The sequence below is a fragment of the Amblyomma americanum genome, chromosome 5 (genome assembly GCF_052857255.1).
Source record: "Amblyomma americanum isolate KBUSLIRL-KWMA chromosome 5, ASM5285725v1, whole genome shotgun sequence".
Taxonomy (NCBI): Eukaryota; Metazoa; Arthropoda; class Arachnida; order Ixodida; family Ixodidae; genus Amblyomma; species Amblyomma americanum.
In genome coordinates this window covers 190376772-190398376 of record NC_135501.1, presented here as the reverse complement: position 1 = coordinate 190398376, position 21605 = coordinate 190376772, and the positions used below count along the sequence as shown (strand labels likewise).

The 21605-nt window shown below is 48.8% G+C and overlaps 19 non-coding genes across 19 annotated transcripts; all 19 read right to left on the bottom strand.

Annotated features, from left to right (window-relative positions):
* Nucleotides 1-101: 101 nt before the first annotated feature.
* Nucleotides 102-175, bottom strand: TRNAI-AAU (transfer RNA isoleucine (anticodon AAU)). Its single transcript has one exon. It is a non-coding gene; the product is annotated as a tRNA-Ile (tRNA).
* Nucleotides 176-581: 406 nt separating this feature from the next.
* TRNAI-AAU (transfer RNA isoleucine (anticodon AAU)) lies at nt 582-655 on the bottom strand. The gene has a single exon. It is a non-coding gene; the product is annotated as a tRNA-Ile (tRNA).
* A 410-nt stretch (nt 656-1065) lies between these two features.
* Nucleotides 1066-1139, bottom strand: TRNAI-AAU (transfer RNA isoleucine (anticodon AAU)). Its single transcript has one exon. It is a non-coding gene; the product is annotated as a tRNA-Ile (tRNA).
* A 166-nt stretch (nt 1140-1305) lies between these two features.
* Nucleotides 1306-1379, bottom strand: TRNAI-AAU (transfer RNA isoleucine (anticodon AAU)). Its single transcript has one exon. It is a non-coding gene; the product is annotated as a tRNA-Ile (tRNA).
* Nucleotides 1380-1545: 166 nt separating this feature from the next.
* On the bottom strand, nt 1546-1619 carry TRNAI-AAU (transfer RNA isoleucine (anticodon AAU)). The gene has a single exon. It is a non-coding gene; the product is annotated as a tRNA-Ile (tRNA).
* A 166-nt stretch (nt 1620-1785) lies between these two features.
* TRNAI-AAU (transfer RNA isoleucine (anticodon AAU)) lies at nt 1786-1859 on the bottom strand. The gene has a single exon. It is a non-coding gene; the product is annotated as a tRNA-Ile (tRNA).
* Nucleotides 1860-2025: 166 nt separating this feature from the next.
* TRNAI-AAU (transfer RNA isoleucine (anticodon AAU)) lies at nt 2026-2099 on the bottom strand. The gene has a single exon. It is a non-coding gene; the product is annotated as a tRNA-Ile (tRNA).
* A 406-nt stretch (nt 2100-2505) lies between these two features.
* Nucleotides 2506-2579, bottom strand: TRNAI-AAU (transfer RNA isoleucine (anticodon AAU)). Its single transcript has one exon. It is a non-coding gene; the product is annotated as a tRNA-Ile (tRNA).
* A 406-nt stretch (nt 2580-2985) lies between these two features.
* TRNAI-AAU (transfer RNA isoleucine (anticodon AAU)) lies at nt 2986-3059 on the bottom strand. The gene has a single exon. It is a non-coding gene; the product is annotated as a tRNA-Ile (tRNA).
* A 166-nt stretch (nt 3060-3225) lies between these two features.
* TRNAI-AAU (transfer RNA isoleucine (anticodon AAU)) lies at nt 3226-3299 on the bottom strand. Its single transcript has one exon. It is a non-coding gene; the product is annotated as a tRNA-Ile (tRNA).
* A 166-nt stretch (nt 3300-3465) lies between these two features.
* Nucleotides 3466-3539, bottom strand: TRNAI-AAU (transfer RNA isoleucine (anticodon AAU)). Its single transcript has one exon. It is a non-coding gene; the product is annotated as a tRNA-Ile (tRNA).
* Nucleotides 3540-3705: 166 nt separating this feature from the next.
* TRNAI-AAU (transfer RNA isoleucine (anticodon AAU)) lies at nt 3706-3779 on the bottom strand. The gene has a single exon. It is a non-coding gene; the product is annotated as a tRNA-Ile (tRNA).
* Nucleotides 3780-3945: 166 nt separating this feature from the next.
* On the bottom strand, nt 3946-4019 carry TRNAI-AAU (transfer RNA isoleucine (anticodon AAU)). Its single transcript has one exon. It is a non-coding gene; the product is annotated as a tRNA-Ile (tRNA).
* A 646-nt stretch (nt 4020-4665) lies between these two features.
* TRNAI-AAU (transfer RNA isoleucine (anticodon AAU)) lies at nt 4666-4740 on the bottom strand. The gene has a single exon. It is a non-coding gene; the product is annotated as a tRNA-Ile (tRNA).
* A 166-nt stretch (nt 4741-4906) lies between these two features.
* On the bottom strand, nt 4907-4980 carry TRNAI-AAU (transfer RNA isoleucine (anticodon AAU)). The gene has a single exon. It is a non-coding gene; the product is annotated as a tRNA-Ile (tRNA).
* A 166-nt stretch (nt 4981-5146) lies between these two features.
* Nucleotides 5147-5220, bottom strand: TRNAI-AAU (transfer RNA isoleucine (anticodon AAU)). The gene has a single exon. It is a non-coding gene; the product is annotated as a tRNA-Ile (tRNA).
* Nucleotides 5221-5386: 166 nt separating this feature from the next.
* Nucleotides 5387-5460, bottom strand: TRNAI-AAU (transfer RNA isoleucine (anticodon AAU)). The gene has a single exon. It is a non-coding gene; the product is annotated as a tRNA-Ile (tRNA).
* Nucleotides 5461-6106: 646 nt separating this feature from the next.
* TRNAI-AAU (transfer RNA isoleucine (anticodon AAU)) lies at nt 6107-6180 on the bottom strand. Its single transcript has one exon. It is a non-coding gene; the product is annotated as a tRNA-Ile (tRNA).
* Nucleotides 6181-6586: 406 nt separating this feature from the next.
* TRNAI-AAU (transfer RNA isoleucine (anticodon AAU)) lies at nt 6587-6660 on the bottom strand. Its single transcript has one exon. It is a non-coding gene; the product is annotated as a tRNA-Ile (tRNA).
* Between the last annotated feature and the right edge of the window lie 14945 nt (nt 6661-21605).

Genomic DNA, 21605 nt, shown 5'->3' with positions numbered 1-21605 from the left:
CTTAGTCAACGCAGAAAATAGTTTTTGTCATAAATATGGTTTAAACGCTCATCTCTGCGCAGTATTGCCGCAGTAATCTGCGGAGGTAGGAAGAAAAAAAGTGGCCTGCGCAGGGATTGAACCTACGACCTTCGCGTTATTAGCACGACGCTTTAACCGACTGAGCTAGCAGGCCGGACAACGTGCCATTTTTTCAGGGAGCATGAGAACGCTGCGAAATTGCATGTACAGTTTCTTGTTTCTTAGTCAACGCAGAAAATAGTTTTTGTCATAAATATGGTTTAAACGCTCATCTCTGCGCAGTATTGCCGCAGTAATCTGCGGGGTAGGAAGAAAAAAAGTGGCCTGCGCAGGGATCGAACCTAGGACCTTCGCGTTATTAGCACGACGCTTTATCCGACTGAGCTAACAGGCCGGACAACGTGCCATTTTTTCAGGGAGCATGAGAACGCTGCGAAATTGCATGTACAGTTTCTTGTTTCTTAGTCAACGCAGAAAATAGTTTTTGTAATAAATATGGTTTAAACGCTCATCTCTGCGCAGTATTGCCGCAGTAATCTGCGGGGTAGTAAGAAAAAAAGTGGCCTGCGCAGGGATCGAACCTACGACCTTCGCGTTATTAGCACGACGCTCTAACCGACTGAGCTAGCAGGCCGGACAACGTGCCATTTTTTCAGGGAGCATTGAGAACGCTGCGAAATTGCATGTACAGTTTCTTGTTTCTTAGTCAACGCAGAAAATAGGTTTTTGTAATAAATATGGTTTTAAACGCTCATCTCTGCGCAGTATTGCCGCAGTAATCTGCGGGGTAGGAAGAAAAAAAGTGGCCTGCGCAGGGGATCGAACCTACGACCTTCGCGTTATTAGCACGACGCTCTAACCGACTGAGCTAGCAGGCCGGACAACGTGCCATTGTTTCAGGGAGCATGAGAACGCTGCGAAATTGCATGTACAGTTTCTTGTTTCTTAGTCAACGCAGAAAATAGTTTTTGTCATAAATATGGTTTAAACGCTCATCTCTGCGCAGTATTGCCGCAGTAATCTGCGGGTTAGGAAGAAAAAAAGTGGCCTGCGCAGGGATCGAACCTACGACCTTCGCGTTATTAGCACGACGCTCTAACCGACTGAGCTAGCAGGCCGGACAACGTGCCATTTTTTCAGGGAGCATGAGAACGCTGCGAAATTGCATGTACAGTTTCTTGTTTCTTAGTCAACGCAGAAAATAGTTTTTGTCATAAATATGGCTTAAACGCTCATCTCTGCGCAGTATTGCCGCAGTAATCTGCGGGGTAGGAAGAAAAAAAGTGGCCTGCGCAGGGATCGAACCTACGACCTTCGCGTTATTAGCACGACGCTTTAACCGACTGAGCTAGCAGGCCGGACAACGTGCCATTGTTCCAGGGAGCATGAGAACGCTGCGAAATTGCATGTACAGTTTCTTGTTTCTTAGTCAACGCAGAAAATAGTTTTTGTCATAAATATGGTTTAAACGCTCATCTCTGCGCAGTATTGCCGCAGTAATCTGCGGGGTAGGAAGAAAAAAAGTGGCCTGCGCAGGGATCGAACCTACGACCTTCGCGTTATTAGCACGACGCTCTAACCGACTGAGCTAGCAGGCCGGACAACGTGCCATTTTTTCAGGGAGCATGAGAACGCTGCGAAATTGCATGTACAGTTTCTTGTTTCTTAGTGAACGCAGAAAATAGTTTTTGTCATAAATATGGCTTAAACGCTCATCTCTGCGCAGTATTGCCGCAGTAATCTGCGGGGTAGGAAGAAAAAAAGTGGCCTGCGCAGGGATCGAACCTACGACCTTCGCGTTATTAGCACGACGCTCTAACCGACTGAGCTAGCAGGCCGGACAACGTGCCATTGTTCCAGGGAGCATGAGAACGCTGCGAAATTGCATGTACAGTTTCTTGTTTCTTAGTCAACGCAGAAAATAGTTTTTGTCATAAATATGGTTTAAACGCTCATCTCTGCGCAGTATTGCCGCAGTAATCTGCGGGGTAGGAAGAAAAAAAGTGGCCTGCGCAGGGATCGAACCTACGACCTTCGCGTTATTAGCACGACGCTCTAACCGACTGAGCTAGCAGGCCGGGCAACGTGCCATTGTTTCAGGGAGCATGAGAACGCTGCGAAATTGCATGTACAGTTTCTTGTTTCTTAGTCAACGCAGAAAATAGTTTTTGCCAAAAATATGGTTTAAACGCTCATCTCTGCGCTGTATTGCCGCAGTAATCTGCGGGGTAGGAAGAAACAAAGTGGCCTGCGCAGGGATCGAACCTACGACCTTCGCGTTATTAGTACGACGCTTTAACCGACTGAGCTAGCAGGCCGGGCAACGTGCCATTGTTTCAGGGAGCATGAGAACGCTGCGAAATTGCATGTACAGTTTCTTGTTTCTTAGTCAACGCAGAAAATAGTTTTTGTCAAAAATATGGTTTAAACGCTCATCTCTGCGCTGTATTGCCGCAGTAATCTGCGGGGTAGGAAGAAACAAAGTGGCCTGCGCAGGGATCGAACCTACGACCTTCGCGTTATTAGCACGACGCTTTAACCGACTGAGCTAGCAGGCCGGACAACGTGCCATTTTTTCAGGGAGCATGAGAACGCTGCGAAATTGCATGTACAGTTTCTTGTTGCTTAGTCAACGCAGAAAATAGTTTTTGTCAAAAATATGGTTTAAACGCTCATCTCTGCGCTGTATTGCCGCAGTAATCTGCGGGGTAGGAAGAAACAAAGTGGCCTGCGCAGGGATCGAACATACGACCTTCGCGTTATTAGCACGACGCTCTAACCGACTGAGCTAGCAGGCCGGGCAACGTGCCATTGTTTCAGGGAGCATGAGAACGCTGCGAAATTGCATGTACAGTTTCTTGTTGCTTAGTCAACGCAGAAAATAGTTTTTGTCATAAATATGGTTTAAACGCTCATCTCTGCGCAGTATTGCCGCAGTAATCTGCGGGGTAGGAAGAAAAAAAGTGGCCTGCGCAGGGATCGAACCTACGACCTTCGCGTTATTAGCACGACGCTTTAACCGACTGAGCTAGCAGGCCGGACAACGTGCCATTTTTTCAGGGAGCATGAGAACGCTGCGAAATTGCATGTACAGTTTCTTGTTTCTTAGTCAACGCAGAAAATAGTTTTTGTCATAAATATGGTTTAAACGCTCATCTCTGCGCAGTATTGCCGCAGTAATCTGCGGGGTAGGAAGAAAAAAAGTGGCCTGCGCAGGGATCGAACCTACGACCTTAGCGTTATTAGCACGACGCTCTAACCGACTGAGCTAGCAGGCCGGGCAACGTGCCATTGTTTCAGGGAGCATGAGAACGCTGCGAAATTGCATGTACAGTTTCTTGTTTCTGAGTCAACACAGAAAATAGTTTTTGTCAAAAATATGGTTTAAACGCTCATCTCTGCGCTGTATTGCCGCAGTAATCTGTGGGGTAGGAAGAAAAAAAGTGGCCTGCGCAGGGATCGAACCTACGACCTTCGCGTTATTAGCACGACGCTCTAACCGACTGAGCTAGCAGGCCGGGCAACGTGCAATTGTTTCAGGGAGCATGAGAACGCTGCGAAATTGCATGTACAGTTTATTGTTTCTTAGTCAACGCAGAAAATAGTTTTTGTCATAAATATGGTTTAAACGCTCATCTCTGCGCAGTATTGCCGCAGTAATCTGCGGGGTAGGAAGAAAAAAAGTGGCCTGCGCAGGGATCGAACCTACGACCTTCGCGTTATTAGCACGACGCTCTAACCGACTGAGCTAGCAGGCCGGACAATGTGCAATTGTTTTAGGGAGCATGAGAACGCTGCGAAATTGCATGTACAGTTTCTTGTTTCTGAGTCAACACAGAAAATAGTTTTTGTTAAAAATATGGTTTAAACGCTCATCTCTGCGCTGTATTGCCGCAGTAATCTGTGGGGTAGGAAGAAAAAAAGTGGCCTGCGCAGGGATCGAACCTACGACCTTCGCGTTATTAGCACGACGCTCTAACCGACTGAGCTAGCAGGCCGGGCAACGTGCAATTGTTTCAGGGAGCATGAGAACGCTGCGAAATTGCATGTACAGTTTCTTGTTTCTTAGTCAACGCAGAAAATAGTTTTTGTCATAAATATGGTTTAAACGCTCATCTCTGCGCAGTATTGCCGCAGTAATCTGCGGGGTAGGAAGAAAAAAAGTGGCCTGCGCAGGGATCGAACCTACGACCTTCGCGTTATTAGCACGACGCTCTAATCGACTGAGCTAGCAGGCCGGGCAACGTGCAATTGTTTCAGGGAGCATGAGAACGCTGCGAAATTGCATGTACAGTTTCTTGTTTCTTAGTCAACGCAGAAAATAGTTTTTGTCATAAGTATGGTTTAAACGCTCATCTCTGCGCAGTATTGCCGCAGTAATCTGCGGGGTAGGAAGAAGAAAAGTGGCCTGCGCAGGGATCGAACCTACGACCTTCGCGTTATTAGCACGACGCTCTAATCGACTGAGCTAGCAGGCCGGGCAACGTGCAATTGTTTCAGGGAGCATGAGAACGCTGCGAAATTGCATGTACAGTTTCTTGTTTCTTAGTCAACGCAGAAAATAGTTTTTGTCATAAATATGGTTTAAACGCTCATCTCTGCGCAGTATTGCCGCAGTAATCTGCGGGGTAGGAAGAAAAAAAGTGGCCTGCGCAGGGATTCGAACCTACGACCTTCGCGTTATTAGCACGACGCTCTAACCGACTGAGCTAGCAGGCCGGGCAACGTGCCATTGTTTCAGGGAGCATGAGAACGCTGCGAAATTGCATGTACAGTTTCTTGTTTCTGAGTCAACACAGAAAATAGTTTTTGTCAAAAATATGGTTTAAACGCTCATCTCTGCGCTGTATTGCCGCAGTAATCTGTGGGGTAGGAAGAAAAAAAGTGGCCTGCGCAGGGATCGAACCTACGACCTTCGCGTTATTAGCACGACGCTCTAACCGACTGAGCTAGCAGGCCGGGCAACGTGCAATTGTTTCAGGGAGCATGAGAACGCTGCGAAATTGCATGTACAGTTTATTGTTTCTTAGTCAACGCAGAAAATAGTTTTTGTCATAAATATGGTTTAAACGCTCATCTCTGCGCAGTATTGCCGCAGTAATCTGCGGGGTAGGAAGAAAAAAAGTGGCCTGCGCAGGGATCGAACCTACGACCTTCGCGTTATTAGCACGACGCTCTAACCGACTGAGCTAGCAGGCCGGACAATGTGCAATTGTTTTAGGGAGCATGAGAACGCTGCGAAATTGCATGTACAGTTTCTTGTTTCTGAGTCAACACAGAAAATAGTTTTTGTCAAAAATATGGTTTAAACGCTCATCTCTGCGCTGTATTGCCGCAGTAATCTGTGGGGTAGGAAGAAAAAAAGTGGCCTGCGCAGGGATCGAACCTACGACCTTCGCGTTATTAGCACGACGCTCTAACCGACTGAGCTAGCAGGCCGGGCAACGTGCAATTGTTTCAGGGAGCATGAGAACGCTGCGAAATTGCATGTACAGTTTCTTGTTTCTTAGTCAACGCAGAAAATAGTTTTTGTCATAAATATGGTTTAAACGCTCATCTCTGCGCAGTATTGCCGCAGTAATCTGCGGGGTAGGAAGAAAAAAAGTGGCCTGCGCAGGGATCGAACCTACGACCTTCGCGTTATTAGCACGACGCTCTAATCGACTGAGCTAGCAGGCCGGGCAACGTGCAATTGTTTCAGGGAGCATGAGAACGCTGCGAAATTGCATGTACAGTTTCTTGTTTCTTAGTCAACGCAGAAAATAGTTTTTGTCATAAATATGGTTTAAACGCTCATCTCTGCGCAGTATTGCCGCAGTAATCTGCGGGGTAGGAAGAAGAAAAGTGGCCTGCGCAGGGATCGAACCTACGACCTTCGCGTTATTAGCACGACGCTCTAATCGACTGAGCTAGCAGGCCGGGCAACGTGCAATTGTTTCAGGGAGCATGAGAACGCTGCGAAATTGCATGTACAGTTTCTTGTTTCTTAGTCAACGCAGAAAATAGTTTTTGTCATAAATATGGTTTAAACGCTCATCTCTGCGCAGTATTGCCGCAGTAATCTGCGGGGTAGGAAGAAAAAAAGTGGCCTGCGCAGGGATCGAACCTACGACCTTCGCGTTATTAGCACGACGCTCTAACCGACTGAGCTAGCAGGCCGGGCAACGTGCAATTGTTTCAGGGAGCATGAGAACGCTGCGAAATTGCATGTACAGTTTCTTGTTTCTTAGTCAACGCAGAAAATAGTTTTTGTCATAAATATGGTTTAAACGCTCATCTCTGCGCAGTATTGCCGCAGTAATCTGCGGGGTAGGAAGAAAAAAAGTGGCCTGCGCAGGGATCGAACCTACGACCTTCGCGTTATTAGCACGACGCTCTAATCGACTGAGCTAGCAGGCCGGGCAACGTGCCATTGTATTAGGGAGCATGAGAACGCGGCGAAATTGCATGTACAGTTTCTTGTTTCTTAGTCAACGCAGAAAATAGTTTTTGTAATAAATATGGTTTAAACGCTCATCTCTGCGCAGTATTGCCGCAGTAATCTGCGGGGTAGGAAGAAAAAAAGTGGCCTGCGCAGGGATCGAACCTACGACCTCCGCGTTATTAGCACGACGCTCTAACCGACTGAGCTAGCAGGCCGGTTAAGACGCAGGCTTTTCAATGAGCATGAGTTCGCTGCGAAATTGCATGCATAGTTTCTTGCTTCTTTGTCTTTGCGGAAGATTGTTCTTAAGAGCGTTAGCTCTTAATTACTACTTACGCTTGGCAAGGACGCGTCTGTCTGCAATGAAGGTCAAATGGACCAAAACAGTTACCACGTGACCACACTATCTCACATACCAACAGCGGGCGGGTAGCGCCTCACTTGATTCCTATACTTTCGATCCGTTATATGTGTGCCAATATACCGGCCATGAAAGTGGGACCCTCCTTCTCCTCCTCCAGGGACCACCATTTGCATAAAACTTGGGGGCCACCCGTTTGGCACACAATAATCGAAGTGGTGTCAAATGACTTGATATGTTCCTAAGGATAAAATTCCTAATTCATATGAAGCACTAAACATGTGTGGGATTCGCACCAACGACCTCTCCACCTTCAAACCGGGCATTCCGAGGACCTTCGGACGGCCATTACGGCCGCACCGTTTGTCGGAGGTGGTTCAGGATGGTGTCTAATGATTTCTCGTGTTGTCATTCACACGTTTATGAGATTTATTAAGTGATTTAATTATGAAATACACCGGATATAGCGAAGGTGGCTGTAAATCGCAATAGTAGTACAAAATCCACGGGGTAGATGGCGCTGCTGTATCTTAGAAAGGACTTGATACTTTTCTGTAAAGGGCTTCACCCTTCAGTGGAAAGCAGCGGGGCTGATTTATACAAGGCATTGGGGTTTAAGGACAGTGAAGGGAAAGTAGATTTTAAGCGGGTAGAAATAACCAAGCGATGGTTATCTGATTGGTGGCTAAAATAAAGAGTAAAATTTCATAAGTCATGGCTAGGTGGCTTGAGCCACCGCCCGATTTAAAGGGTTCAGCCGCATCCATCCATCCATCCATCCATCCATCCATCCATCCATCCATCCATCCATCCATCCATCCATCCATCCATCCATCCATCCATCAATCAATCAATCAATCAATCAATCAATCAATCAATCAATCAATCAATCAATCAATCAATCAATCAATCAATCAATCAATCCATTCATCCATTCAAGGATGTTTGCAGAAAGGAAACAACCGTGGATGTTGGATTTGGTCTTCTCCACTTTAGAGAGCCAAAGAGCCCTCGTCGCTAGGGCGCGAGCTGCCTCGGAAGCCACAGGGGTCCCGGATTAGGGACCTCTCCTAGAATTTGTAACGGTCTCGCATTTAAGGCCAGTCCCCACTCTCTCCTCTAAATGTCCCTTAATAAATGGTTTCCATCACTCCCAACACCTTCTCTACGTTTGCTGAACACACCGATGCAAACACTTGAAGCTCCCGTACCTAATGCTTCTAAGTCGAACACTGAGGCAGTGTTGGCGGAGAATTTTTTGTTCAGGAAGATGGTTTAAATACTCATCTCTGCGGAGTATTGCTGCAGTACGCCACAGCTATAGAAGTGCCTCGAGGAAGCACGGGAACTACAGCTTCAATGAAGCATGAAATAATCGGAGCCGCTCTCACGATCAAAAAAAGCTGCAAGTTCTGGTCATGCTTTCTGTCTTTCTTTTAATAGAACGGCTGAGCATAGCCTAATTAAAAGCCAGGAAAAGTGTTGGCGTAAAAACGGAGAAGAATAGAAACAAAAACCCAAAATGGAGACAACTGAAATGAACTAGTATATAATCAAGCTAGCTAGGACGCAGAGGGCAATCGCGATTGTGGTAGATACATAGGCACAGAGAAAAACAGAAGCGCTAGGGGGAAAAGAAGCGAACGAGGGCGGGAGGATGGCTATAGAGGGCGCTGTTGTACCGTTTATTGCCACACACGAGCTCGAGCGAGCGGGCGCAGTCTACGAGGGACCTCGGTTTGGAAATTAAGCGGTTGTTTGTCCATGAGTAATACGGCGCCCACCCTTCCCCTCGCAGGCTCCACTTCCCCGAGCACTCCCCTCCTACACTCGCTGGGCTTCTCTTCACCGCGCTCTGCGACAAGCGAGGACGGAGAACAGCGTTAAGGGGCGGCAGGCAGCAGAAACAGCTGCAGAAGCAAAGCGCGGGACATCATCGCCGTCCGGATCCCTCGTGTGAGCACCCCCCCCCCCCCCCTCCAACAACCACCGCTATGCCCACCCCGGGAAGAGCAAACGGCGGGCCCTCGTCGGTCCGCGCGCTCCCTCTAACGCCGCCGCCCCAGAGGAGCCGGCGCCATGCGCCCCTTGTTCGTTGCCCGGCTGTCAGCGTCACGTGATGTCATCCCAGCCAGCGCCAAACCTCGCTCCCCCTCCTCCCCCTTCTCTTTCCGCACTCACGCACAACTCGGCCGTCCTTCCTCCGCCCGCTTTCTTCATCCGTCCAGCTTCCGGCCCCAAGCCGAGAAAGCTCGCGCAACGCGAGAGGCGCGAGAGAAGAGATGAGGATGACGGGCAGAGAGGGCGGCTTTTCCGCCATGCCCGGAAGCTATACGGGCGGCCCACCCTCTCGCTATACGCCGCTACGGCGAGAGGTCTGCGCGAAGCCGCACCTTCTACTTCCATTTCGCGATGGTGAAAGGGGGGCGCTGGGAGACATTTGTTTGAACTGGGATTTGTAGCAGTGACGGCGCCGGCAGGCACGATGCATGGTGGAAGGTGCAACTTGGGGGGGCTTGGAGCGTCTGCGTGTGCGCATGGAGGAAAGCTGCTGGGGTGGGGGATGTACGAACGACACCGAGGGATAGAGTGGCGCTGCGCATGCGGCTCAGGAAGAGCTCGTCTTCTCACTGGAAGCGGCATCGGTCGCGGCGTCGAAAAAGCACTGCACACTTTGCGCGAACCTGACGCAGGCGCTCTCAGCGCAGCGCGCAGTCGTCGGTTAAGTCAGGATATATAGGCCTCTTCCGAACCCTCGGCACCAAAAACCTTCTCTGCCACACCCTTTCTGTACTCCCGATCACCGCTTTCTATCGTCTTTTTTTCTTCACCGAAGAAAATCCGGTGCCTGCTTCCAGCTTGCTAACCCGTGAGCGCTGGCGCGAGAAGGGAGCGAGGCCAGTGCGCCGGGAACGCTGAAAGCGGCGGGACCGCCGGCGACAAAGGTTGTTGTAGTACGCGACGCTCGGCGACGCCGCCAGAGGGGGATCCGAAGCGCGGGAACGCCGGCGTCAAGCAACGACCGACGGACTCTCCTCTGTTGACTCGACAAATTTGGAGGGGAAAAGACCGCCGCCGCCGCTGCCTGCCGGCCCTGCCGCGCCTGTACCCAATTCCACCCTTCGCCGTGCCCTCCTATCCGGCGCTGCCTTTAGCGCTGGCTGCGAGGCGCAGCCTCGAGGCCTAATTGAAGCCCCCGTGCGAGGTGGAATGAGGCCAGCGCGGCACTCTCCGCTCGGGGAACGAGCAAGTCGACCAGAGCGAGTATAACACCGCACAGTAGGAGTGCCGCTGCGCATATCTTCATTTAAACATTCCATATGAGTCGCTGGTATGGAATTACGGGAATATTGAGTCCATAAGATGTGGAAAAATACATGAATAATAATAATTGGTTTTTGGTGGAAAGGAAATGGCGCAGTATCTGTCTCATATATCGTTGGACACCTGAACCGCGCCGTAAGGGAAGGGATAAAGGAGGGAGTGAAAGAAGAAAGGAAGAGAGAGGTGCCGTAGTGGAGGGCTCCGGAATAATTTCGACCACCTGGGGATCTTTAACGTGCACTGACATCGCACAGCACACGGGCGCCTTAGCGTTTTTCCTCCATAAAAACGCAGCCGCCGCGGTCGGGTTCGAACCCGGGAACTCCGGATCAGTAGTCGAGCGCCCTAACCACTGAACCACCGCGGCGGGGCGGAAAAATACATGGAAATTCATCTTTTCTGTACGTAGCTTATAAGCATTCCACATAACGTCTATGCGATTTCCATATAGTGTGCATAACATAATATGGAGTCCGTACGTTTCCACACGTGCTTTCTATATAGTCCATATCGACCCCATAAGCTCCATACAGTATCCACATAATTCATATGGAAATGTTATGGAATTATAAGGGTCGTCATATGGAAACTTTCACCAGAGTAGCGTTGACGCGCAGCTCAAACCACAGACCCCCCCCCCCCCCCCCCGCTCTTTATTCTTAAATTAGAAATGCATTGATTTTAACGCACCGAAATTTGAGCCCACACAGAAGACCTCACTTGGATAACCGACCAAGTGCAAACTTGACTGAAAAGAGTAAACAGCACCCAGGCCATGCCTTAGACAGCGCACACAGTACACATGGCTACGTGTGTAGTGTACACTGCATATACATGGGCCCGCAGTTAGGAGCAGATGTTATGCATGTGATCCAAAAGGTTAGATGAAGAGGAAGATGAAAAGAAAAAAAGTAGCAGACGAAGAAGACAGCCTCAATAGAATACACGGACTTCTATGGGAACTCCCGTAAGAAGAAGAGCGGAGCAAAGAGGCGGTAATCCATCACCAAAAGCTGGCGTGACGGGTAATGTTGAGAAATGATCTCTATAAAGCAATCTCTATAAAGTTCCATGCTGAAATGAAATTAAGAGGTAAACTATAAGCGTTCGTTTTCATATTGCTCGTACCTGTACAATGCTCGTCAATTTTGTAAAGCGTGCTCGAGCTCGAGCGCGCAGAAAACTAAGCGGTATTTGGTAGTGTTTGACTCGCACGATGGGTGGGCTGCTGACGTACGTGCGATTTGTGTACGTCTATCTGAGTGAGTCCATGTGAAAGCGATTTATCTACAATCTATACAGGTGTGACAAGGCGTCGCTTTGTTCGTCGCTGCAGCCTTCTGCGCAAGACTGACGTCATCTATACAAGCACACATCGTGCATGAATCGTGCCGATCCGTCATAATGAGGAAGACAAGTTTAGACAGGTCTAGGCAGAGAGAGGTGTCAAAATGCTTAACTGATCCACTTTGGTTACCCGCCGCGGTGGCTCAGTGGTTAGGGCGCTCGGCTGCTGATCCGGAGTTCCCGGGTTCGAGCCCGACCGCGGTGGCTGCGTCTTTATGGAGGCAAAGCGCTAAGGCGCCCGTGTGCTAGCTGTGCTATGTCAGCGCACGTTAAAGATACCCAGTTGGTCGAAATTATTCCGGAGCACTCCACTACGGCACCTCTTTCTTCCTTTCTTCTTTCACTCCCTCCTTATCCTTTCCATTACGGAGTGGTTAACGTGTCCAACGATATATGAGACAAATACTGCGCCATTTCCTTTCCAAAAAACCAATTAAAAATTAAAATCCACTTTGGTTATGGCGCTCGGCTACTGATCCGGAGTTCCCGGGTTCGAACCCGACCTCGGCGGCTGCGTTTTTATGGAGGCAAAACGCTAAGGCGCCAGTGTGCTGTGCGACGTCAGTGCACGTTAAAGATCCCCAGGTGGTCGAAATTATTCCGGAGCCCTCCACTACGGCACCCTCACTCCCTCCTTTATCCCTTCCCTTACGGCATGGTTCAGGTGTCCGCCGATATGTGAGAGAGAGATACTGTGCCATTTCCTCTCCCCAAAAACCAATTTTCATTTTCATCCACCTCCCCAGCACTAAAAGAACAAGAAGCGAATATTGGAGGCTGACTGTAAGCAACTCGAATGAAACAACTAGACCAAATTTAGACGTACTCAAGAGACCCTCACAGAGAAGCACAGACAGAGGAGGAGAGGGAGAGACGGGAAAGAGAGTGAGAAGGAAAAGAAAGCAAGAAATTCGATCCACTCTGATCTCGTTATCAGCGCCAAGAACTGCCCCGAAACACATGAGTGTATAGTACGTACACAACACACGCACTCACAGTGTGTGCCTGGGACATATATATCTCGGGGGTTGTATACACACGAGGTACACGAACATATAACGCGTGTCCACTGCTGTAAACAAAGACCCGCTCTCCACCGCGGCGGCTTGTCCGGCGCGGCAAGCTCGTGAAACCGCCGCCAACACCACCTCTCGGCGAAGGTGCCAAACACCCATAAAGAGGGAAAGGACGTATACGTGTTTGTACGAACGCCTCTGGTCATGAAAAAGACGCTCGGAAGAGATTCGTTCAGTTTATAGAGCGAGTGTAAAGAACAAAGAAGTCGAGAAAGAGCGAAAGAAATCGGAAATATATACTACAAAATGTTTAGTATGTAATATATGAGAGAGAAGAGGGGGAGAGAGGTCGACCGACGCGCAGCGCCGGCGTTATGATCCTTCTGACCAATATTGACTTCGGAAAACACTGGAGGCAAAAAAAAAAAAAAAGCGCTTCGCTGCCTTCGAGAGCACGGCGATGGCGAGAGACTACAGCGCCACCGCCACACCGTGCGCGAATCTCGAACCCCGGCCGTCGAAGCCGCGGGCGCGGCCGGGCCGGGGGTCTCTCGTTTTCGCCAGACAAACCTCAAATATTTGTTTCCGACAATGTGTGTACGCCGCGCACGCGCGCACATACGCAGAAAAAGGCGCTGTGCGCGCGGACACCGCAGACTGCGAAAAGAAGAGGGAGCTCTTCTACGAGCTATCTATCTAGGCACACTCGGGAAAAGTGTAGTACGAACGTGTGTGCGTATCTATACACACGAGTATAGACAGATAACTCTGAAACAGATAGACGCGATTCCTACTAGAGTACACACACACTCACGCACACACACAGACGCTGCAAGCAACAGGCGCGCTTCATGGGACGGCGCGTTTGGAGAAAACGGTATAGGAAAAGAAAGGGAATTTATTTATGCGACGACGAGCCTCAAAGAGAGACGCTTCCGAGCGCTTTGCCTGTGTGCATGTATATACACTCGCTGTACACATTCGGCGCCGCTCGCAGGCTGTCTCTCTCTCTCTCATTTGTAAGCGAGTGCTCAGTCACAAAGATTCGCCCCACGAATAAGAGCGGTTGCGCGCGCCCCCTGGCTGCGGTGTCTCGTTTAACGAGAGACGGCTTCTCTCTCGCTTCCATCGCGCTCATCTCTCTATGTGTCTCGTGCGTGCGTGGAGCTGATCGCTCGCGAATCGAGAAAGCTTGTATGTCTACAAACATTTGCGTTTGCCGCTTGCCGCCGCGTGTGTACGCATTAAACACAGCGAAGGGCCAGATTACGAGGCTGCATTATTTGATCGCAAAACATCGATTGGAATACGGGAATAGCTATCGGGGCTTTAAAAACGCCCAGTTCCGGCGCTGTTTTAAATGTGTACACAGGCGCCGACGAAGCAAGCTGGACGGAAAAGCCGGCACTTTACATTTAGGCTCAATTAGTGTCCATAAGATATTTTGTACGCATGTATATTCAGGAGGCTCCTGAAGGTTGAAAGTTGACACATGTGGTTCAACATGTTCAGTACAACAACAAATACGCAGAGGAGCGCTTGTACACTGCAGCTACAAGAAAAACACTACTCTGAGCGCTTTGACTGCGTGTGCGGTATCTCTGCGAGAAAATAATAATAACACAATAGTAATAACAAGAGAGACTTCTCCAATCGCTTATTAATAGCACGAAGCTTCGTTTATCACGAAAACTAGCATGATATGAGTACAGGTGTAGGCTGAAGCTTGCATAGAACCCCCCTCTTACGTTAGATGACGCAGAGCGATCGTAGCGGCTGTGGTGTTCTGTTACTGAGCTCGAGGTATCGGGTTCGATTCCCTGGTAGGCGACAATATTTCAACAGAAGCGAAATCCAAAGACGAACCTGTACTCACATTTCAGTACCGTTCATAAAAAAAACAATTGTCAAAATTAATCCTAAGCTCTCCACTAAGGCGTAAAAAGCTTCGTACTCTCTTGCTCGGCATTTGTACTTGAAAATTCCTGGATTAATAGGACCACCCCAGCAGAACCTGTCCTTCAGGTAGAGTATTCGAACGCTTCTAAGGGCATTTGTTTCAATATTCAAAGCCTTGCCCCTGAACAAGCCAAGCTTCTTTGGGAGACTGAATCAACCTGCAAATAGAACCTCCGTCACATATCACACTAGAAATAATATTATTAATGACAAAAAACTCTTCGGTTATCCTCACTGCCGTGACAGAGCACTGGACATGCCGGCCGTGTCACCGGTTTCTTCAGTCCGAAATGACACCAGGACAGAGTTTGTTCGGTCTAGGGGCGTTATCCGACTCAGCTGACATCTAGTGTCGCCATCTGTGAGGGAAAACGTGCTGATAAAAAGGTGGGTAGAAATAATAATATAAAAAAAGGAGTTACTAAACAAGAACCTTAGCTCTGTCCCCAACAGCCGGGCTCCGTCAATAAACGCGCGCTGGGCAAACGCGCACGTTCCTCCGTCTTTGGACCAGCGCAGACACAAGAAGAAGCCAACTGCAGACCGGCGCAGATTCGCCACTCGCGTGGATATACACGTATACCGCAGACAACGGGTGGCCCGGCGGGCGAAGCTGAATCCTAAAAGGGCTCGCGGCGCGTGACAGCAAATATAGACGCATTCCCAGCTCCCGCACAAGAAGACAGCTCTCGGACGACGACGAAGAAGAAGGGACAGGGATGTGAGTACACCGGTGGAAGAAGAAGAGTGGAAAGTCAAACGTCGCCGCACAGGTGGCGCTCGAGACGTGACTTTGGAGGACGCATTCCGTTTACTTCGGTGCGCTTCCTCGCGAAGGAGGGCGAACGAGGGACTTATACCCGTATTCTGTCCGCTCTTTCCAGTCGTAAGCTCTTCCCCTCTCCTACATTTCCCTTTCCCTCAGGCTCTTGGCTTCTTACCGCTTTCTCCAGGCCACAACAAAAGGGCCCGCGCGGTGGTCGCACGTGCGCTTTGTGGCCGCCTTTGTGGCCTGAACAGAGACCACCCCGAAACCATTTGCTGTTTAAACTTCACACGACGGGGGTATAGGAGGCTGAGTGACCCAAAAGTGGTGGGCGGTTGGCGCAGAACGAAGGAAGGCTCGGGGGCAAGAGGGGAAGGGTCAGGGCCGTCTGCCATTTAGCACCTCTCCCCCACTTTCATGGCTTTTTTTTTATTTCGAGTTCACGGCACAGTAGGGCCGCGTCTGTGAAGCCCACGAGCGAGAGACTTCAAACTCACGCGAGTGAGCCATAGGGCTAGAGTACGAGAGTACGAGGCGCGAGGGTTGTCGGGGTGGCCGGGGTACAGGCAGACCTTGCGTCGACAACGGCTCGATCGTCCGCCTTTTTCTAAAAGCAGCATCGGACGACAGCTCGCGCGGTGTGTGCACAGCGAAAATCCCCGCTTCCCATAGAGGCCTCACGAGTCGTCTGCTCGACTCGGCTTGGCTTGGCTAGGGCCATATAGAGCTAGCCGGAAAGGGCCCGGCAGCAGGAGTCAACCACAAACACAGCTGCTTGTTTGTTTCTCGGCGCGGGCCGACAAAGAGCTCGCTTCGGGGGCTGCTTTAAAAGAAATAGAGAGGGAGTGAAAGAAGGAGGGTTCTACGCCAGAGTGTGAGCGAGAAAAGATAAAGGGAAACCACCGGGGGTGATCTCAAAGGGAAGTACTGCTGATAGATAGAGGGGAGTAGGAGGAGATAGCACACGACCGAGCGGACAGGATGAAGGAAGTGTATTTTGAGAGAGAGAGAGAGAGGGGGGGGGTGTAGAAAGGGAAGCGAGAACGCGTTAGGCCGATATCCGATCGCGTTTATGGGGATTAAGTAAGCAGAGGAGCTTATGTACGCGACGCGCTGTAGGGCTTTGGAAACTGTCGACACCTGGTGGTGGTCCTGGGAAGCTCCTCCCTCGTGGCCCAACAACATCTCTCCCGCCCTCCGCACCTCGCGTTTCGTCTTTCTCTCTAGCGGCGCTTATGGGCACACATAGGCACATAGATAGATATACGTATACGAGCATAGAGGAACCATATCCATCTGGCTCTGCTAACTCGACGGTCGCTTCCTCGTGTGCACTTATGCTGTGTGGGAAAAGCGAACACAACGGTTAGGTTGTGTTGACTCTTCTTCCGTCTGCGTCCGCAGCAAGGAGGGAGGTCTTTCTCTCCGCGCTGAATCCCTGCATGTACATTGCCCGTGCCACAGTGTGTGTGAATGTGTATGTGCAGTTGTGTGCGTGCGTGAGCTGTCAAAAACTGCTCTTCGCCACTGGCTTCTGCCGCCCCTCCCTGCGTGAAATCTATATTCGGAGCACGAACCTTTTTCACCGCTGCGTCAGCTGTGCCAGGGCTCGAAAGAAAACCGCCTCGAAGCGCCCTCTGAATGGAGCGCATTATCTCTGTGGCAACTCTCGGTCGTGGGTTCGTGTCTGGTGAAACGAGGGAGCGGCTTGGTTGTTTGTATAGGAGCATTCTATTGCCTTGGGGCGATAATGTATGTGCGATGACCGCTAAATCTTCCCCGTGGCATTCGCCGCAAGTTGTGCATAGATGGCAGCTTGCCAACGCGGCAGATTTCGTTAGCCAAAATGCTAAGTCACAATTTAAACTAAAAAAGAACGAAAGATACAGCAGTAACGCGAGAATCCGGAATTCGGCAGCTAAAATCGTTCCTTCGATCCAGGTATCCAGGTTCGGGTAAGGTAAGGTAAGGTATGGTAAGGGAAGGTAAGGTAAGGTAAGGTAAGCAAACTTTATTGGATCTTTTAAGGAATTCGCGGCTGCAGGACCCGCGTCGTCCTCGTCTCAGGCGGTCCCGGGTCCTGTCCTCGCAAGGTCGGGCCCCTATTCCAGGGCTCCGCTGAGCCGCGCTGCCTCACAAGTGTGCTGCACCAGGGCCCTTTGGACTGTGAGCTCGCTGCTGACGAGCCGGCTCTCCCATTGCTCCGCACTCGGGTGTTCGTGTTGGTGGAATGTTACCTAAAAAATTCTGGCGCGTTCTTTTCTTTTTTTTATTTCACGACCGAGCGACATGATTTCGATAAGCCACGAATAAAATTAATAACGGCGACAAGCTGGGTAAGTTGGTTTTCATTACGAGACGTAACACTACAGCATATATAAACACGGACAGAGCATGAGTAAATGACAACACAACGCGTTTTCTGTAGCCGTTTACTGGCTCCCTGTCCGTGTTAATAAGCTTCCGCTGCGGCGCTGTCTCTCTTAAACCGCGAACAGAGCACTATGCATACTTGCGTTCTTCACGACTTAGCACGTCTTGAGCAAAGTAGACCCGATCAATACGCTTTGAAAATTTGATGCGAAAGAGTTGTGAAACCGGCGTCAGATATTACGAAGCTTAGCTGGTGTCGAAATATATAGTAGCGCTCAGGGGTTTCCCCATGAATTGAAATTAGTGAGGATGTCCAAATTTCTAAGGAAGGGGCGTGTCGAGGGGTAGAGGAGGAGCGGTAGTTGTTTATATATTTTTTTATTTCGTGGTTTATTCCAATATAAACAAGCTATGGTCGATGTGTACCTTCACGTACATACCCTTCTTACGGCAATATTAAACAAAATTTTCCACCGCGTGGAAAAAAGATCGTCAGGAATTAAGGGGGTGCCTCCAGAAAAACAAGGGGATGTGTACTCCCCCAGGGGGTGCGTAGGGAAATCACCGGTAGCGGTGACCAACCGTCGCTAATTAAGCACTTCACCTTGTGCGTTCGGTTGCGTTATAAGGACGACAGCGCACATTCGCAGTCTAAGCGGAACGGCGTCGTTCGGGCTGCGATACAAAAAACTGCAACACAAAAGCTTAACTATTCGCGGCGGTGCAGTTTAGCCGACAACTCTTTTTAGAACGAAATAACCTGGGGGTTGCAACTTTTTCGATGGATAAGAAGATATCAGAACGCGAAAGTAAAATCCTGCTCAACCACCTTTTATTCCTTATTTGCTCCTGACGTTGGTCCCAAAGCTGACGTGACAAGTTTTCCGGGAACTTGGTATCCCCTGCGCAGTTGGGATCTTTCAATCCAAATACCTTATTGGGAGTCGCTGTTTCTGCTATACATATGTTCCGTTTGAATGAGACAGCACAAACAAAAAGACGTCCTTGCTGGACCATCTTTGGCACGCATCAGGACGGTGCTTATTTCAGCTCCTCCACTCTCACAGCGATCATCAAACTTCGTGCAATGAGACGATACTAGGCCACAAACAAGGTAACTTCCGACGAATACCGTCGCGAACAGAATTATATACCGACCATGCTTCCGTGTCTTAACTGCTCCCTCGCCTTGTCTAACGGAAACAGAAAGGTCTGCTGCCTTTATGTGCGAGCGTGCAAGTATCATTTGCTCCCGTAATTATCAAAACGCCATTAACTTTAGCTATAGGCAACGCGTCAGAATAGTTTGAGCGCCGAAGCTCGGTAGATATTATTCTGTCCAAGTCCGTGTACCAAGTTTCGGCTTACCGAATAATGAAACAATGTGAGTGTAGTACTTCTCGTGAGTTCCTGAATTTCGACGTAGTCGTCCCGGTTAGCTCAGTTATTGGTAGAGTGAACGTCCCGATGAGGTGGTGGTCCCGGGTAGGGACGGATTTTTCTTCAATTACGAAGTTTCTGTGGAAGCTGTACAGCTTTCCTTTGTAGCCGTACCCCTTATAAAAATGGTCTGTAGACAGTCTATAGACCTCATATCAACTCTATTGCCTTTATATAGATATTTATTTTTCTCTATTCATAGTCTATGGACTGTCTATAAATAAATGTCTACTAAAAGTGTGTGGCCATAAATCTATAGGTTGTCTATAAGCTGTCTGTGGGATTTCTATTGCCTATAGACTATTCTCTAGGATTTGTATATAGACAGTCTGTTGACTTTATAGACAGAACTCTATTAACGGTCTATAGACTGTCTAAACAAATTTTTGTATGGGATGGAGGAACTCGGATGTATGCTGATATTCTTATATTTTTATATATCCAGTGTAAGACCCTCCAACCTTCAGTTCACGATGCCAACGCAGAAATCTGCGAAGCACTAAGGTTTCGATGTTGCCAGGACATGGTCAATTTTCGAAGAAGTAAAAACAAGTAACAGATGACTAGAATATCGGTGGAGAAGGTCAAGAGAGTAGTTTAGAAATTGGAGCAAAATTTGCAGTCAATCCGAAGATACTGAGCACGCTAGTAATTAATTTCTAGGTGACACTTGCCACGACCCCGATACAAAGGAGAGGGTAATAATAATCTATCAACGAGTAATTACTCCCATATTACAAGACGTAACAACTGGACACAATTTCTTGATTAGACCTCACGATGGAGGACTCGGTTCTCTTCTCCAAGCCGACTTCATTTCGCTCACCAGGGCGCCCCGCTCGAACATGGCAAATTCAAGGTGAAAAACCCGCGGATAACTGAAGCTGAACGAACTGTTAAACGGATCCGGAAATTCTGGAGAGTGTACCCCGGAAAATCGACATTCTCGCGTTAGCCTTGTTCACTGGTTGACTGAGACTGTTCACGGCACGAACTTCGCGCATGGACTGCCCACATAATAATAATAATAATAATAATAATAATAATAATAATAATAATAATAATAATAATAATAATAATAATAATAATAATAATAATAATAATAATAATAATAATAATAATAATAATAATTGGCTTTTGGGGAAAGGAAATGGCGCAGTATCTGTCTCATATATCGTGGACACCTGAACCGCGCCGTAAGGGAAGGGATAAAAGGAAGGGATAAAGGAGGGAGTGAAAGAAGAAAGGAAGAAGGAGGTGCCGTTGTGGAAGGCTCCGGAATAATTTCGACCACCTGGGGATCTTTAACGTGCATTGACATCGCACAGCCCACGGGCGCCTTAGCGTTTTTCCTCCATAAAAACGCAGCCGCCACAGTCGGGTTCGAACCCGGGAACTCCGGATCAGTAGTCGAGATCCCTAACCACTGAGCCACCGCGGCGGGTCCGACTGCCCACACCCGAAGCCATTTTGCACATGCGATCGTGCGTGTGACCGGTCACAAATGCAAGTAACCATGCATTACGCGGACACGAACGCCATACATGGGGTGACTCCGCCAGACACCCACTGCATTTTGACAGACTGGTTTATCTTCCGTGTAATTTTCCCACGGACCTAAAAGGCACCGCAATAGCTCAGCTTCTTCGCCAACATGTCCAGCTTTTTTCGGGCAAAAATTTTGAATATTGGAATATCGTAAGGTACTATTATGGAAATATCAAAGGTCCATATTGAAGGTCCAATTGAAGGTCCACTGAAGGTCCATATTGAAAATCCATTCTTCTGATTCATAGCAAAATCTATCTTTTTAATCCACAGCTCGCATCGAGCATTTAAGGCTCCCATAGAAGACGAATGATGAACGTTTTTTACGACAGAAAAAACGTTAATAACAAAAAATGCAAGATTTCTGAGATGAGATCTGCAGATATATATTGATTGTTATAGTGATCTCTTAAAAAATATGAAAAAATTGCGCTCATAAGTTCTTTCCCGTTGAAAAATGGTATGGTCCAGAATTGTTCGGTATGTTGCTCTAACCGTGCTTTGGCTGACCAGAACAGCTCACAGTACTGACCACTCGAGCAATAACATTTAGATATATCATATACGGCGCTGAAATCTTGCTTGCGTAAGAGTGCATGATCGTGCGGGAGGGTTGGGGGGGGGGGGGGCGATGTTTTGTGCACAAATATGCACTTTCATGAACACCCGTGCACACATAACACATGCGCACACTGATTTCGTCAGACACACGTTTGCATTAAAAAAGACTGCATGTGGCTTCTCCGTTGCCTTATTCGCGCGCATATGCGGCCCTTTGCAAACAGAATAACGCCAGGAGTCGCACGCGGCTGGCTCGCAATTCGAGGATTAGCCGAGCAAATCCTCGTGCATATATGCAATACTTGCGTACACATCCGGGCACTCGGGCGCTGAATTCGCTCCATAATCTGCGTGCACGGCAGGAATGCGAATGACTATTGCAGTGTGATTGTGTATGCCGACTGCATGCTTGCAGCCACACTTTCGCGCGCATCTAATTTCTATGCTTCAGCACTACGTTATATG